Source organism: Pectinophora gossypiella, chromosome 3 (assembly GCF_024362695.1).
Source record: "Pectinophora gossypiella chromosome 3, ilPecGoss1.1, whole genome shotgun sequence".
NCBI classification, from domain to species: domain Eukaryota; kingdom Metazoa; phylum Arthropoda; class Insecta; order Lepidoptera; family Gelechiidae; genus Pectinophora; species Pectinophora gossypiella.
In genome coordinates this window covers 349,825-365,539 of record NC_065406.1, presented here as the reverse complement: position 1 = coordinate 365,539, position 15,715 = coordinate 349,825, and the positions used below count along the sequence as shown (strand labels likewise).

The window sequence follows — 15,715 nt, the reverse complement described above, 5'->3', positions numbered from 1 at the left end:
AAAAGGCGGCTTTATTGTTTATGTAGTAGTGGAGCATATTTAACTCTAATAACCTTTGGTATCAGTGTTCAAATGTTCAATCCGTTAAAGTTTAATACTTGTTATTGGTAATACTTGAACCCAAAAGCAGTAACACTGAAAACGAAAAAAAAAACTTGACAAGAAAGCAGCAACGAGCGAGAAGGCCGAGAAGTCGAGCAATGGCCGCCCGTGGCTGATTGACGATATTGGTTTCGGTGGAATTTGTCGGGACAGCCTATTTTTGTGTTCCAATTTTCCAATTGTTCTTTTGCGGGAACTATTGACTATAACCATAAGCTTGGCAAAGTGAAACTGTAGTGAGTTTGTGGGTAAAGACAGTGAGAATTTCGTGTAGGTGAAAAATAAAGAACATTGGAGCCTGTGAAACTTGTTATTGGTAAGTTGGCGATTCATTCTTCGTATCTATACAGACAGTCGGTGTAAATAGCCATATACAATGGGCATTGAGCGGGTCCCTGCTAGCTTTGGAAGTGTTTGCATGCCGTCTCCAACCTGTTTTCGGAGTAGGGGTATTGGGAAGGTTCCAGCATTGTGCCAATTCGTTGCGTGACATTCCACTTCCTAATTTTACTTGGCGCACCTTCTCCTTTCTTGTCTGTGAAGCGTCTACTTCAGTTTTGATTCTTATTGGATTTTGCTTATACCATTTTTGGGAACAGACCCTTCTATATGTAGAATCTGTAACAAAGTAACCTGAGATTTTAGAGTAGAATGTACATAGAAATTCTGACTAACTGTTAATTTTTAAATCACAAATAAGAATTAGTGGTAGACTCAGGTGTTAATGCAGCTATAAATTTTAAACATATCAATAAAATATATAACTATTTAATTCAATCTCCAATCAATTTATTTTAATAGGACATACTTATTAAAGTATTTTTTTAATTAGTAAGTGTGCTGTTCCCTTAGAAAAATAAATTGAACTATATGATCTGGATATGTACCTAGGACAATATTAGATTTACATAACTGATTGAATGAAAATGTTACAATATACTTCATTATCCCCCTAGCATTATCTCATTTTTCACAGGATCTGCTTACCTAACTTGAAGATTTGACAGTTCAAGTTTTTTAAAGAAGCGACTGCCTGTCTGACCTTCCAACCCAAAAATATACTTAATAAAACTATACAATACACTTAACAATACAACACAATATACCTACTTAATAGTTAAAATATTTTCCTGTAATGTTTATAATGCCTCTTCATAATGCAACTTCATCATAGTTCAGTAGCAACATTACTAATGTACATTTTACAGCTATTAATACCGACAGTGGCACTATCTGTTGGGAAAGAGTTGATTTCAAATAGTATTTCCGATTACTTTCCAAAAGAGTATAGTTATAAGATTTTATTTAAACAATTTTTTTTGCTTGGAGGATTCTCATTAATAAGTAAGAATAAAGTAATTATGCTGGTCGGCAGTAATGGTTCTTTACCGTACAGTACATTATTAAAGCAAATATTTTATACTTTATATAATAAATCATAATATAACAAATAGTTATAGAAATTGTTGTACTGTGGCCCTGCAGGGCAACAACATAGTACATTGGAACAAAAACAGAGTAGACTTTAATTTTCCTCAATACCAAACTAATTTGTAAGTTAATTACTTACCTACTTATAATATAAGTATTCTATTATGTATTCTGTTGAATATGATACACTATTTTATCAAGAAGAATATAATGTTTTGAGTAAAATGCCTACATTCTATTTTGGTCTGGACTAACCTACAACTTGCAAGAAGTTAGCTTGCAGAAGCCAAAGTATCATTCTCCTAAGATATTGATAGATGAAGATGATATAATATATATATTAAATATAATATATTAAATAGTGTCATGTTATTTTACCAGCCCTGTAAGTAGTCCATCATATGAGTCAGTGTAAAATACTTTAGAATACTTGCTCCTGTGAAAAAAGTGCAGAGAAGGGAATAGAAACTGTCTAACATTCTTAAAAATGAAGTAACCCCAGCATGTGCACACACAGGTTACTTGCGCCAGACTCATGCGTCAGGTGTGGTATGACGTCACACAGCATCCGCTTCAGCCTTATCAGTTGCACAGACAAAATTCAATATTTGTCCAAGATAAGTTTATTGTATTAAACAAAGAAAAATATCAGATAATGCCGTTCAGTCAGCATCATATTTTATCAGGACAATTTATTACATTTCTTGTCATTTATTTACCTGCTTAAATTTTTGATTAAATTTTTTGATGCATCTTGGAGCTATTGCAATATATTTGGGATTTGTGAGTGATTATATTTATGTCTAAAACAGCTGAAATTAATGACTTCTTAATTATTGTTTTTTTCTGTGTAAATAAATTATAATATTCATAGTTAGACAAATGTTAAAACTGGTATTAACATTATCTGTCTACCTATTACCTTTAAGACAATTAAGGAACCATTTACATTTATCATATTCTATTTTAGCAATTAAAAGTAAATTTATGAAAATGTTATCATTTCTGTAGTTTTGTTGGCAATTAATGTTCTTAGTACCTAATCATCTAGACACACGACAGTGTGTCGGCCAAGTTCGCAAAGCAAAGGGTTTTACAGACTATTTTAGGCCACTTTCGACCTCTCCCCCATAACTCAAAGTAGGAACGCGTCTTCTACATTTATCCACGTAGATGCATTCGCGGCGCGGAACCCATGCAGCCGCCTGTGCTGGTGACATATTTATATTTTCTTTGTTACTCTGTAATGTGACTTGGCCAATTTCTCTTCTTTATTATAATTACATTTAAAATTAACATCACAGATATCTCGCCTTATAGTAATAACCAAGTAAGCGCCTGTTTGGAAAATCACATTCAGATGTGAATTTTGTTAACAAACCTCACAATAGATAAGTTAGTTTCGATCCAAGTAAAAATTTGTGGTTCAATTTTTACCCAGAATAAAATTTAATTGAAAAAAAATCCAGGTTTTGTTGAAGAAAACCAAACTGATTTTTCAGGACAGCTCTTACGTGGTATACTATAAGCCGAAGATAATGACTTGGTGTCCAGTTAGGTCTACTTCTTTTTTTTGTTACGAACTTGGCTTTCATTCACATTTATGTTTTAGGTGAGTTATATAGGGCCCTGCTGAAAGATAATTCACATAGATACATGCATATCATATCACTAACGTATTTATTACCTGGTTCATTTCCCAAGACACAGCTAGTGTCAATAACCTTCAGGTATATAAGATCAGTGTGCCTGCTAACACGGGTCTAAATGCACCGCTCACGATATTTGATATCCCGCTATAAATGCATAATTTCACTGGCTGACTCATGCACTAAATAAAACATGGCTAAAAACGTAAAAGAAAAGAAAAAAATAATTTGCTTCATAAAATAAAACGAACCAATCCAATTCAGCTATACTCTGTCTGAATGATATCAGCATAACATTAGCACACACAGACAATTAGCATCGCATAACTTTAGCCGTTGCTCCCGGTTACTACGTACTCGTGTAGGTAGCAGTCGTTGCATGAGGCATGTTGGCCTTTGGCGGCCCAATATTAACCCTGACACCTCGCAACCCTATCTCGTCTCACAACGACAGAAGGAGAACATAACATGCGCGTTATTTTCGTCACAGATATCATTATTATGGAACTGTGCCTTCTCTTTTCTCTACTAGATATATCTATCTATACACACACTGTTTTTGACCGTTATCCTGACATAAAGATACAAAATGACAGCAGTTCGAACTGGTTAGACTGTTAGATAAATCATTAGAGCAAATAATTAATTATGGTGTATGTGTGAAGAGGTTGTCGTGAATGAGTCATGTGGGTTATGACGATACTTGCAGGCAGGCTTTCTCTAGGTGATATCTGTATACATACATGTACTTTATATTATTAATTATTATTAATAGCCCTCGATGTCCCACTGCAAGGCAAAGGCCTCTCTTCCTTTCTTCCACTCCTCCCTGACCCCAGCTTGTTCGTGCCACTGTTTCAAAAAGCGGTCTGACTGGTCGCGCCATCTTTTTCGTGGCCTTCCCCGACGTCTGACAGCATTTGCAGGAACCCACTCTGTAGCTTTTTTGACCCAGAGGTCATCGGGCATTCGGGCAACATGTCCAGCCCAGTCCCATTTGAAGCAGGCAGTCTTTTTCGCTACGTCTGCTATGCGTCTGGTATGTACGGTACAATAAAAAAAATAGTTTTCTAGAATTTCTAGTACTAATGACGATAACACGATTAACGGCACGTGTAGTTTTCCAGATGATTCCAACTGGTCTTAGTAATAATATTTTGTTATACAACAAAAGTTTCCGATTCACAGAATAAAAAACTGTTTGCCTATTTGCATATAAAATGACTCATATTTTTTTGTTGATATCAATTTGAATTAGGTATTTTTTACGTAACAATAGATCGTAGGGCATCATGAATAAGTAGGTTTATCTGACATGTTATAGGTGTGTTAGTATCGTGATATACTTCAAAATGCTGAAGGTAATCGATAACTGTTCTATTGTGTCGATAACGTAGATCAACAATAACAATTCACGTCAAGTGCGCGTGCACTAGCGTCAAGAAAGTGCATCTACAGTCGAAGGCGCACGTTAATGGGTCGTTTTCTTGCGTTGCGCGGGCGCAGTGCGCGGCACACGAGGAAAAAACCGCGTGCAACCGACCTCCGCACCTGACTGCCAGTGATTGAAATCGCAGCCTCGGTATTATGTACTTACATGATACTTGACAACTCGCTATAAAATATAATTGACGCGAGCTGACGCGATTACGATCAGGGATAATAGTATAAGGTTTGCCGAGATCGAGTATGATACGTGACATGATATCGCTTCGAAAGTACTCGTAGTTACTGAAAGCGGAACGTCTTTGATGTCACTACACGATTCAAGCTGCAACTTTCTATGAACTGGAGCAACAGGCGCGCATAGAACTTGGGAGGATCTGTTACTTCCACATGTCATTGGTAACGGAAAAACCAGCTTCTTATTATAATGCGGCGTCGGGCGCTCCCGCGTGATGATCGCCCCAAGGGCGTGGTGAGGCAAGGCCAGCCCCACCACCGCCTTGAATACTGATCGATGATTTGGAGATTGTTCTGCTGTGATCAGTTTCTATAATGACTGTGTCAATGACAGCCGAATTCTGCTTTCTTTCCTTATATTTGTATTGGTGTAACCGCATCAATGACTGTCCCAATAAGGTCGCAAATGTGTTAATTATTCTGTGTCAGTTCTGCCTTATTGTTATTTCCTTATGTCTTTCGTGTTTAAACTATAACCACAATATGGACTTGCCTTATTGGTTCTGCATAGTTTGGGCTGGGTATTTGAGTTTATGCCTAGTATACACGTCGCTAACATGCGTCATCAATTCATCGTTATAAAACTACTAATACTCTACTAATTCAAAAACCACATTGCCTAAAAGTGGCATTAAATAATCTGTTCTTTCGTGTGGGTTGTAAGATGAAAATGACCAACCTTATCAAATCTGGTTACTATTGAGCCGCTAAGGGCTCCTGATACGGCTCATGTAATGAATAGTAACCGGATCCAACTGCTTAACGTGTCCTCCGAAGCAGGAATTTCTCCGAACCTTACGTTCGGACAATCAGATGACCAGCCTGCAATGTCTTAACCAAACTAGGGATCTCAATGTCCTATGTGAGACCAACGCTCATTCTCTAATTACGGAGGCCAACTTTTCAGTAATTAAATAAGGAAAATCTCAGTGTAAATTAAGACGTGTCTGCATACAATAATTGTTGTAACTAATGTTACAACTACAATAACAATAACGCTTGCAGCTACTGTGGAATATCGGAGCGTTGCGCATTTGATAACACTGCACAAAGATGCAAATGAGGGCTTTTGTTGACGTCAAATCCGTACATTATAATGTACGGATAATTACACGAAGCACTGTCTACATCTAATGACACGCATGGCTACATTTTGTGTGTTTATATTACTTTGTAAAGTTTCACGATTTCACGAGTGATAAACCGTCCTCGAGACGACATAAACTGGAGAATGGCGATGGTATTTCACGACGAACATAAAAGATTGTCTTTGAAAGAGACCATTATTGATGTACAATCATTACGGGCGATACCGTCGGCAGAACTCGTGCCAAACGATAGAGATATTGTTATAAATTACTACCGGGTATTGAGAAAAATTGCTTAAACGAATCACGATTTCTCTAATACGTTTCAACGTTAACACGTCATTTTGCCTCGTGTCCTTGATTTAAATCATCTCCACATTAGTATGCATTCAAAATACTCTTTACCAATACTATAGGTACTTAATGCACATGTAATGTGAAGCTTTTGATAGCTGGTTGAGAAATCTCCATCATGTTATATACAAATTCAGAATTGGTTTATATGCATTGTTTATGAAGATCGAGTTTTGAATGCGCTGCGGGTGTTGGTTTCAATAACTGGAATAGTATTATTTTACATAAAAAATCGCGTCTTTACCGTTCGCCGCCTGACGCGTAAGTGCGAGTAAAGTAAGACCCAGAGATGCCCAGAGGGGGTGAGGTCGGGCGCCCGACACGAATTGGTGCGGGGCGGAGAGTTATCGTTCTACACGCAGTATTATTACTTATTCTATGCCGCTACTTGTACTATATAAAAAGACTAATATGCAACGTTTCAATTTATAATTATCTGTCGTATTCATTATTTTTTATATGCGTACAAATATTAAATAATAAATATAATTCAGTAGGTATACTTGAAATGCTCATGAGAAAATGAAATGACCATTCGTAGCAGGCATATCCAGCTGTGCACCTAATAGTTAAATCGAAAAAAAGTATACATGTGCAAATATAACTTATGTATTTTTTTTGTAAGGTGTAATGATTTATGTTTATGACAAACAGACAGAAAGGTTATCTCATGCTAGTGACACACCGCGCCATGTGACTAAAAATTAAAAGAAATAAAAGTAAATAAAACACTTTTTTCAGTAACGATGGCTTACCGCTTTGAATATTTTTTTTATTTCTCTCATGACAGCCAAGATATTGGGCTTAGTATTGTCACTGGCTGAATTGGCAATAATTGTCTTTAGTATGTCTAAACGATACGATGTGGAATTTCCAACCAGCATAGCTTCTATTTTCCTGTACACCAGGAGCCTTATCAAAGCTTACAGTGAATAGGCAGTTATGTGAATTGGTGTCAGATGATTCTCGTATTCTCCACCAACCCGCAGTGGAGCAGCGTGGTGGAGTATGCTCCATACCCTCTCCGGTTGATTGAGAGGAGGCCTGTGCCCAGCAGTGGGACGTATATAGGCTATTTATGTATGATTCTCGTATTAGAAACCACGCCGAAGACTTGCATTCTCGGATATGTACGGTCACGAGCATTAATATGTATATACTTTGGTACCATGTCAAATTAACTTTTTTGACAAATTGAACTGTAAGTCTCACTAAATGTCAAATGTGTTAGTGCGACAGAGTCCTAAAGTGGGTACATTATATTGCTCATGACTGTACGTCTGCCACTACGATCCTGACACACCGCTGTCGCCTCACCCACCCACTCTCATCAAAATATATGCTGTTTCCATTACCTATCTTTAAATGAGAATCTATAATGTCTGTTAAAAATACTTCTCTTTTGTCGGCAATGACTATACGTAATCATTTCGCGAGCGTTTAGGTCGTTTTAAGTAGATTCAAGTCACGAGCGTAACGACATTGTCTAATTATAGAAATAACGAACACAGACTTGTTAACGCCCGTACGTCACAGAAGTGACTTTGTCTCCATACAAAGATATATCATTGTTATTGTCTTATAAAATGTTCCGAAATAAATCAGCACTAACAATGCGGAGTTATGTATGACTTCCTCGGCCTCTGGCGTCTTGGAAACTCGCACGATTCGCCTTGTATTCGTCAATTTTTTGTGCAATTTATACCGTGATGTAATGTTTCTGATAACTGTGGTATCTTAGCACAGTAATGAGCATTTTAATCATTGGATGATAACGAAGCAAGGAAGTGGAAATAAAGCTGCTGCGTAGGTAGTTGTGAATAAGTACGTAAAATGCTTAATACAAAAATATATATACATAAACATAAATAGCCCATATTTATTTATTTATTTTATTTATTTCAAATCGGGAAACAAACAGCTTAAATAACAATTTAAAAATGCAAATAGTTTGTACATTAGCCAATGAAGTCTCCACTTATAACTAATACATGCATCACTGAGAAGTAGACAGAAGCAATAAATAAATTAAGTAAGCAAGCAATACAAAAATACAAAGAAAAGTTGATGCTACATTTGTTCCAACGTTTTGAGGGCAGATACAAATTGATTGTGCTTAAGATGAAATATGTCAATGCTATTGTATTTATCATTATATTTGCTACAAGTTCTAACTATAAAACGGTGCTTTAGGTAATTCGTTCTGCAAAAAGGAATAGCAAAAGTGTCAGAATTGGGACGAAGTCTAACGCTGCGACACTTAAACAAAATTTTGTTAACAAAATAAGGAGAATCAATTGCATTTTTAAATATTTTGTATAGAAACACTTGATCACGATGTTCTCTTCGACTTTCCAAAGAGAGGATAGTGCTTAAATCAAGGTTTTTAAATCTGTATTTTATTCGTTTAATAAATTTATTCTGTATGTACTCCAATGACTGCACGTGAGTTTTATACTGCGGGTTCCATACCGTTGAGGCATACTCCAGGTGGGACCTAACTAATGAATTATATAACAAAATCAGTGTCTTGACATTCTTGAAACTAGTACTCTGGCGAAACAGAAAGCCTAACATTCTGTAAGCCTTAGCAGTTATTATGTTAATATGAGTGGTTAAAAGCAATTCACTATCTAGTTGCACGCCCAGGTCTCTCACCTCGGTAACCCTCTTAAGAGTTCGATTTTGAAGACTGTAGCTAAATTGAATAGGTTTAGTTTTTTTTGAAAAAGAAATTATACAACATTTGTCAACATTAAGATGAAGCTTATTACTATAGCAGTATTGACACAATCTTAGCAAATCCTCTTGCAAATGTTGACAGTCCTCAGGAGATCTAATAACCGAGAAGATTTTTGTGTCGTCTGCATATAATAACACCTTTGAATATTTAAAGCAATCAATAACATCGTTAATAAACACATTAAATAATAGGGGTCCAAGATGAGATCCCTGGGGCACACCAGACGTAACCGGCACAAAACTTGACATAAATCCCCTGATAGCAACGGCCTGTGTCCTGTTATGAAGGTATGATTCAAGCCACCTAAGTAAATCACCATGTATACCAAAATACTCGAGTTTTTTAATAAGTAATGAATGCGAAATTTTGTCAAACGCCTTTGAGTAGTCAGTATACACGGCGTCCACCTGATGACCATCACCCATAGCCAACAGTACACCATCAAGAAATTCTCCAACGTTCGTCTCCGTAGAACGCCTGCAGACAAATCCGTGTTGCTGAGGTATGAGCAACGGTCGAAGTACCGGAAAGATGGTGTCATAAATGATATACTTACCTATATTACGTTAAACAGATAGATAACTACAATATAATAAAAATATAAATAAAATGTATGAATTGCTCTTAATGCCAAACAGTATAGTATATTATTTGTTATTTTCCAGAAACATCTTAAGTCGTTCGCAGAACGTTCTAGTATAGTCATTTAACGTTCCAAGATGAAGACCAATTTCTTTGAAACTTTTTCACGCGAACAGAGGCATTACTTATCGGAACTCAATTCCAGTAACTGTCTCGAGTACGATGCGGCATTGCCACATACTACCAATTCAGCCTCCACTCCGCCAGTTAGCATTTCCTATTCCGCGGTGTCCGTTCAATGGCAGTGAACTCATGTGATCAGCCGGCTCTATAATCTTTACGAACGCTATACAGTTGATTATTAAACAATATAAATATTCATGGTCCTGTCACCTAGGAAAAAAAGTTTCGGTATTCTGTCTAAGAAATAATTAAACCGGTTTTAATTTAATCATGACTCGGAATGACCAATTACTGAGTATACAAATGCTTCGAAGTAATATCGAGTACAATTATCGTCAATAATCGGTGAAAAAGCCAAAACATAGCAACACTGCAGCTGCAATGGTGGTATGACTACCGCGCCACGTCTCCGGAGGTCGCAGTGTGTATCCGACCTCTAACTTTACGCTTCTGACGATTTATTAAGATTGCCCCACAACCGGATTACTCGTAAAATTTTATATACAACCTGCTACTTGTTGCCTCTAGAATATTTAAAACTAATTAATTACAGTTTTGACATTGATCGCGTAAATGATAAACCGAGAGCTTCTTTTACTTTTAAGTAAAAAAATATGATTAGCAGCTAAGCCACGAAAAAAATGAAGACGATTTATTTTATTTAGGCAATTTAAGGACAGAAAATAATATAAAATGGACGCATGTGCCACCCCGGCGGCGCTCGCTTTAATACACGAGACAAAGTAATGTAACATTGTTTAGCCTGAATTTTGCACAAAGGACTCTCTTTTGTAACTACGTGAGACGGTTAAAGTCTGGAATTCGTCGCTGAAAGTTGTTTTAATTTAGTTACGAACAAATTATGAAAGTTAGTAAAAGTCTATTCGTCCGGGAGAAGTACCTAATTCGTCCGTTTAATGCAGGGTTATATCACTTGCGTAACTCCGCGATATCGAATTGGAGAACTTGACATGAAAACTGGTTATCTCTGGAGATTGCGCAGTTGTTCTTTTGTTACGACCGCGGAGAAGCGGGGCAGGGTCGCGCAGGTGACTACTACTACATAAAACCTGAAGTTTTTACAACGTATTTATTCAGGGCAATTCCACTGCAGTCCTACTTAGATATTCGAAGTTACTTCCATTTATTCGAGATGCCGCGGTGACTTGGCAACGACAATTGAAACAATCCGAGCGGAATTAATGCATTTGACATGCAAAGTTTCAATGTCATTGCGTTATTGTATGAAACAATATTCAGGTATTGTAATAATCTTGAAGCAGTGTTTGAGTCAGGCGTTGGAGCTGGTCGTGCGGCACTATCGCTGTCCTGCATACGTCGATAACGTGCAGCCGTCGCTAATATCCAGCGAAATTGATTATCCGAACACACATGAATACGAATATTGAAAACTAAATGATATTTGAAATGCTGGTATCGGATGATGTCATGTTAGGACAGCTGCGGTTGCAGACGCGAGGTATTGAGTTACTTCGTTGTTCGTATCTACTGTACAATGTTGCCAGACAAGCGATCTAAATTTTTATAGACTCGTCAATGTTTTCTGTGTATATTATAATGGATTGTACCATAATATTTTAAAGTATCAACTTTTGATGCCACCCAGATAACAACCCAGAGTATACAAAAACCCAACGCTGTCCCTCCCGTAATGACACCAAGTTTACCAGCACAGTCTCATAAAATCCCAATCCAATTGTCAACTCTGATTTATTGGAAACACTGGCGGCTCAATTTACGTCGTCTCGTCTGAAATCGACACTGGTATTGTCAGATAAGCGGCCGATTGTTCGCCGGACACTTGAGCGAATGTGTGCAAAACACGCCATTGTGGGCTTCAACGACACCACGACACGGCGCGGGCGCAGGCGACGCAACAATCGTGCTGATGCAATCGCCTCTGACAAAATCCACGTTTTTTTGCAGACGTTACTTAGGGAAACCGCCTGACAAGCATGAAGAACTACTCGAACTGTTTTGATTGAAGGTCAATGATTGTTCCTACAAGTTATTGTTGTTTTTCGTTGTCATAAAAACAGCTAAATAAATTGAGATAGCTTCTTGAGACGTACTTGAGAGCATAACACATTTAATCTGTTATTTGTCCTCGTATTTATAAAGTGATACATTGATATAAATCAAATGTTTAAACTATGTAATTGTAAGAACAATTGTTTATTTTAAATTTCTGTTTACCTCCAGTATGTTTGCAAAAAATAGTCTGAAGTAGTCCAGGAAATGTGTGGACTGTGGAGTGTATTAGCGCGGCCTTGCCATTGTGCGGCATCGCGGCGGTCAAAGTCACTGCCAATTTTGTATGTAAATACCAATGCTTTGCTGATACTCTAAGAAAAAGAAATACTGAGAAACCGTTGAGGAAAACAGGAAATAATACCAATCAAACATTTAATTAAAAGCACCAAATTAGATTCCTTGTGATATCCAAGTTCAGAAGCGACATTCGCACGAACCCACGATGCTATTGAAATATTCTATTTTATTCGAAATAAACACATCCTTTTCAAGGAATTTAATCGAAGACCTTGAGAACATGTGGCGCGCGCAAATCCTAAAACAAATGACTGTCATTCATTACTCACTGCGAACCGCACAGTTCCTACGTGTCGTGAGGTTACAGCTTAAATGTTTGAGGCATCCACAATTAGCACCTATGATTTCAGTGCGCGATTACTAAGCCGGGACGTTAATTTTGCTAATGTAATGGTAATTACGGTCATAATTGTCGTAATATTATCCATTTGACTGTCACTAGCTTCTTTCTGATGCAAATCCGTTCGTTTCAGGAACGAATAACGTCCCATTTTAAACAAAAGTCTGACAGTTTTTGTTTAAAATCATGAATCAGTTGAAATGTCAATTTGTTCTAAAGCCTGAATAGCCTGTTGACGTCATTGGTAGACGCATCCTCGTGACTTTGAACTCTAACGTCAGCCATTTATCCTTTCCATAAGCTGTGTGGGTATTGACGTGGCGGAGGTTTTGCAGGTAAACGCATGAAATCATCTCTGTGGAATCACGGATAAAGCTGATGACGCTAATTTGTGATAGTCTGCAAGCTTTATCCTTCCTTCGACTTCCTGGGATTTCCACTTGTTTTAGTATAACTAATTGTTTCTAATGACGACACAAAATTGATGTTATTACTTTTCCGTTTCTGAAGATTTTTGTATTATTATTCATTATAAGTTTATTACACAATATTTCGTAAGATTGCTTCTTTCAAACACTATTTCAAGCAACCATATCTTTCTTGCTAAGTACTTTATATAAAGTGAAGTATTGAAGCCGTCGTTATCAGTGCCACGTGTACTGTTGAACTGTGTAGACGCAGTAGGTAGTCAGTCCATTTATTGCTCTTGACACAGTACGGGTAGCAGCCGAGCGCCCTTGAGCCGAATGCGTCTTGACACGGATTCCTCCTCCAACCGTCGTCGCTCAACAGCTTCTTTTTGTGATCTATTTTATCTCTGTGTCGATGCTAAGCCCTTTCTGTTCCATCGATCGGTTGTTTACAGTTTCAACACGTGTTACCACGTTTTCTCGTTGTATTTCCTAATCGCTCATCTGACCCGATTTCAATTTCAACTTGTCGCTCTTGAAATCTGTTTAGTGTCACAAGAATTCATTTGCAAGTGTTAGTTTTTATTACTGTTGCCTGATCGTGGACTTTTCCAATATTATTAAAACCGTCGTATTAGTTAAACATTACGAGGTGAGACCTCATTTTGCGTTTTCCAAGTAATATTCTGCTTGGCGCTCCACTAGAATGTGGTCAATTAAGTTCGCAGGTTGTCAAACGCGTCGGTGCGGCGGGTGCAAATCTGTTGGCATGCACGCAGAGTGCCGTTACACGGCCGCGGCGCGCGGGCCGGCGAACTAGTTCGGACGCTCGGACCCGCGCTGACCCCCGCGAGGGAGGTGTGGGACTGATCTCGATAACATTGTCGGTTACATGTTCTGTTGCTATCGCTACACCCATCATACTCATTTGCAAATGTCAGCTTATTGATGACTTTCGCGTTGCGGGCCGAATGGGCAATTAAAATGTTTTCAAGATGATAAAAAGTATTGATAGCTTCTGCACGGTCTTAATTATCTATACAGGTCATGATTTACAAAGTGATTTTGACACTTTTTAGTTTACATTCCTGTGATTCATCGACGAGGAAAGTGACTTTTATACGGCGGATTTACATCCCGACTATTACGCATAGTCTCGAGAGAGCTGCCGGCGGCGGCAGCGCCCCATGTGAGGCTGCCACATCGTCGTTTGCAGTATAATCGCGTGTCGGGTCGACGACCGCGCGGTAACATTCGCACTCGTCTAGACCCGTTGAGAGGCTGCAGCCTAACTTTTTATCGGCTCATCTTAGAGCCTAGAGATAAAGGAGATCATCGGCTCTCCATACTTTGGCCGGCCCAAATTTGAAAGTGCCGGCCAGAGAAAAAAAATGTGTCGAACCTTTCGAGTAGATAGCTCTGAACATTTTTTACTATGACACCAAACGTGTATAACCATTAGTTTGGCTTTAATTGGATTTTAAAAATCACGATTTTTCATACATTTTATAAAAAAAAATATTATGTCCGTTGGGAAAAAAAGGGATACAGGCGTATTACAAAGGACCTTTAGAACATTTATTAGTACGGCGCCAAACTTCTATGACCATTATTTTGACTTTTATTGGACTTTCCGTTTTGGTTAATATGTTAAAATGCCGACAATCGAAAAAAATACGTCGAATCTGTCTAATAGTTGCTTCTCAATATTTTTTAATATGACACCAAACATCTATGACCATCATTTTGACTTTTATTGGAATTTCCGGTTTAGTTCAAATGTGAAAAGTGCCGACCAGCAAAAATACCATGTAGAGAGTATCGAGTAGATGCCTATTAACATTTTTTTCTATAGCACCAAACGTGTACAATCATTAGTTTGGCTTTTTGTTTATTTTAAAAATCTTGATTTCTTATTTATTTTGTTTAAAAATAAAGTGCTTTGGGTAAAAATTGCGGTACGGCTGATTACAAAGGACCTTTAGAACATTTAATAATCTGGCGCGAAACATTTTTGACCATTATTATGACTTTAATTCGTCTCTCTTTCCGTTTTGGTTCAAATGGGAAAATGTCAGCCAGCGAAACAAAATAGTCAAATCTTTTGGTAAATTACTTGAAACGTATTTTTTTACTATATTACCAAATGTAGACTTTGGCGTTTATTGGACTTTTAAAAAAATCTTTTTTTATATACATTTTAACAATGACAACAAGCAGAGCTTTCCCAATGACTAGTTATTAGTCAGATAAATACTTTGTGTTATTGTTTTGTGTGTTGTTAGGTGAACTTTTATATTAATACGACGTTGGCTGTACTTTTTGCATTCAACTCAACGTTACGGCCTAAGTTTAGGTTGAATTATGGTATTGATTCATCTTGATCGTAGATGGTTACCACCCTCCAAAGATAAGCTTGCCATCTAGTGACGAAACTCGTATTTTGGCATGATGTCTGAAGAAGCTGTTAGGGAAGACAGGAGTCAGGCAGTTATGTTTTGCATGTATGCCGATCACAATGTCCTGGTGCTACTCGGCCGATATAGCACAGTACCTCACATTTCTTAAAAAAAAAAAATAAGCTTCTAAAGCGTGTATCACCATCAGGTGAGATAGTGGTCAAACGAAAACCTATTTTTGATTTATAAAAATGTGTCCAATGACGATCACGATATTACGCCTTTACCTGCATTATCGCCAGATAAAACTTTTTTCGCCAAAGTGTAGGTATCTATGAAAACTCCAGATTTTGGAGAAATCTAATCGAGTTCAAAATAGTGGTCATAGACGTTTAATGT

The 15,715-nt window shown here is 37.5% G+C and overlaps 1 protein-coding gene across 3 annotated transcripts in view; it reads left to right on the top strand.

The window, feature by feature from the left end:
- The first annotated feature begins 172 nt into the window (after positions 1-172).
- LOC126382212 (protein FAM102A) overlaps positions 173-15,715 on the top strand; it is an 86,021-nt gene continuing 70,478 nt past the window's right edge. For all 3 annotated transcript variants that reach the window (XM_050031987.1, XM_050031986.1, XM_050031988.1), the window contains exon 1: positions 173-418. The gene's annotated coding sequence lies outside the window, so the exon portion shown is untranslated. The remainder of the gene's footprint in view (positions 419-15,715) is intronic.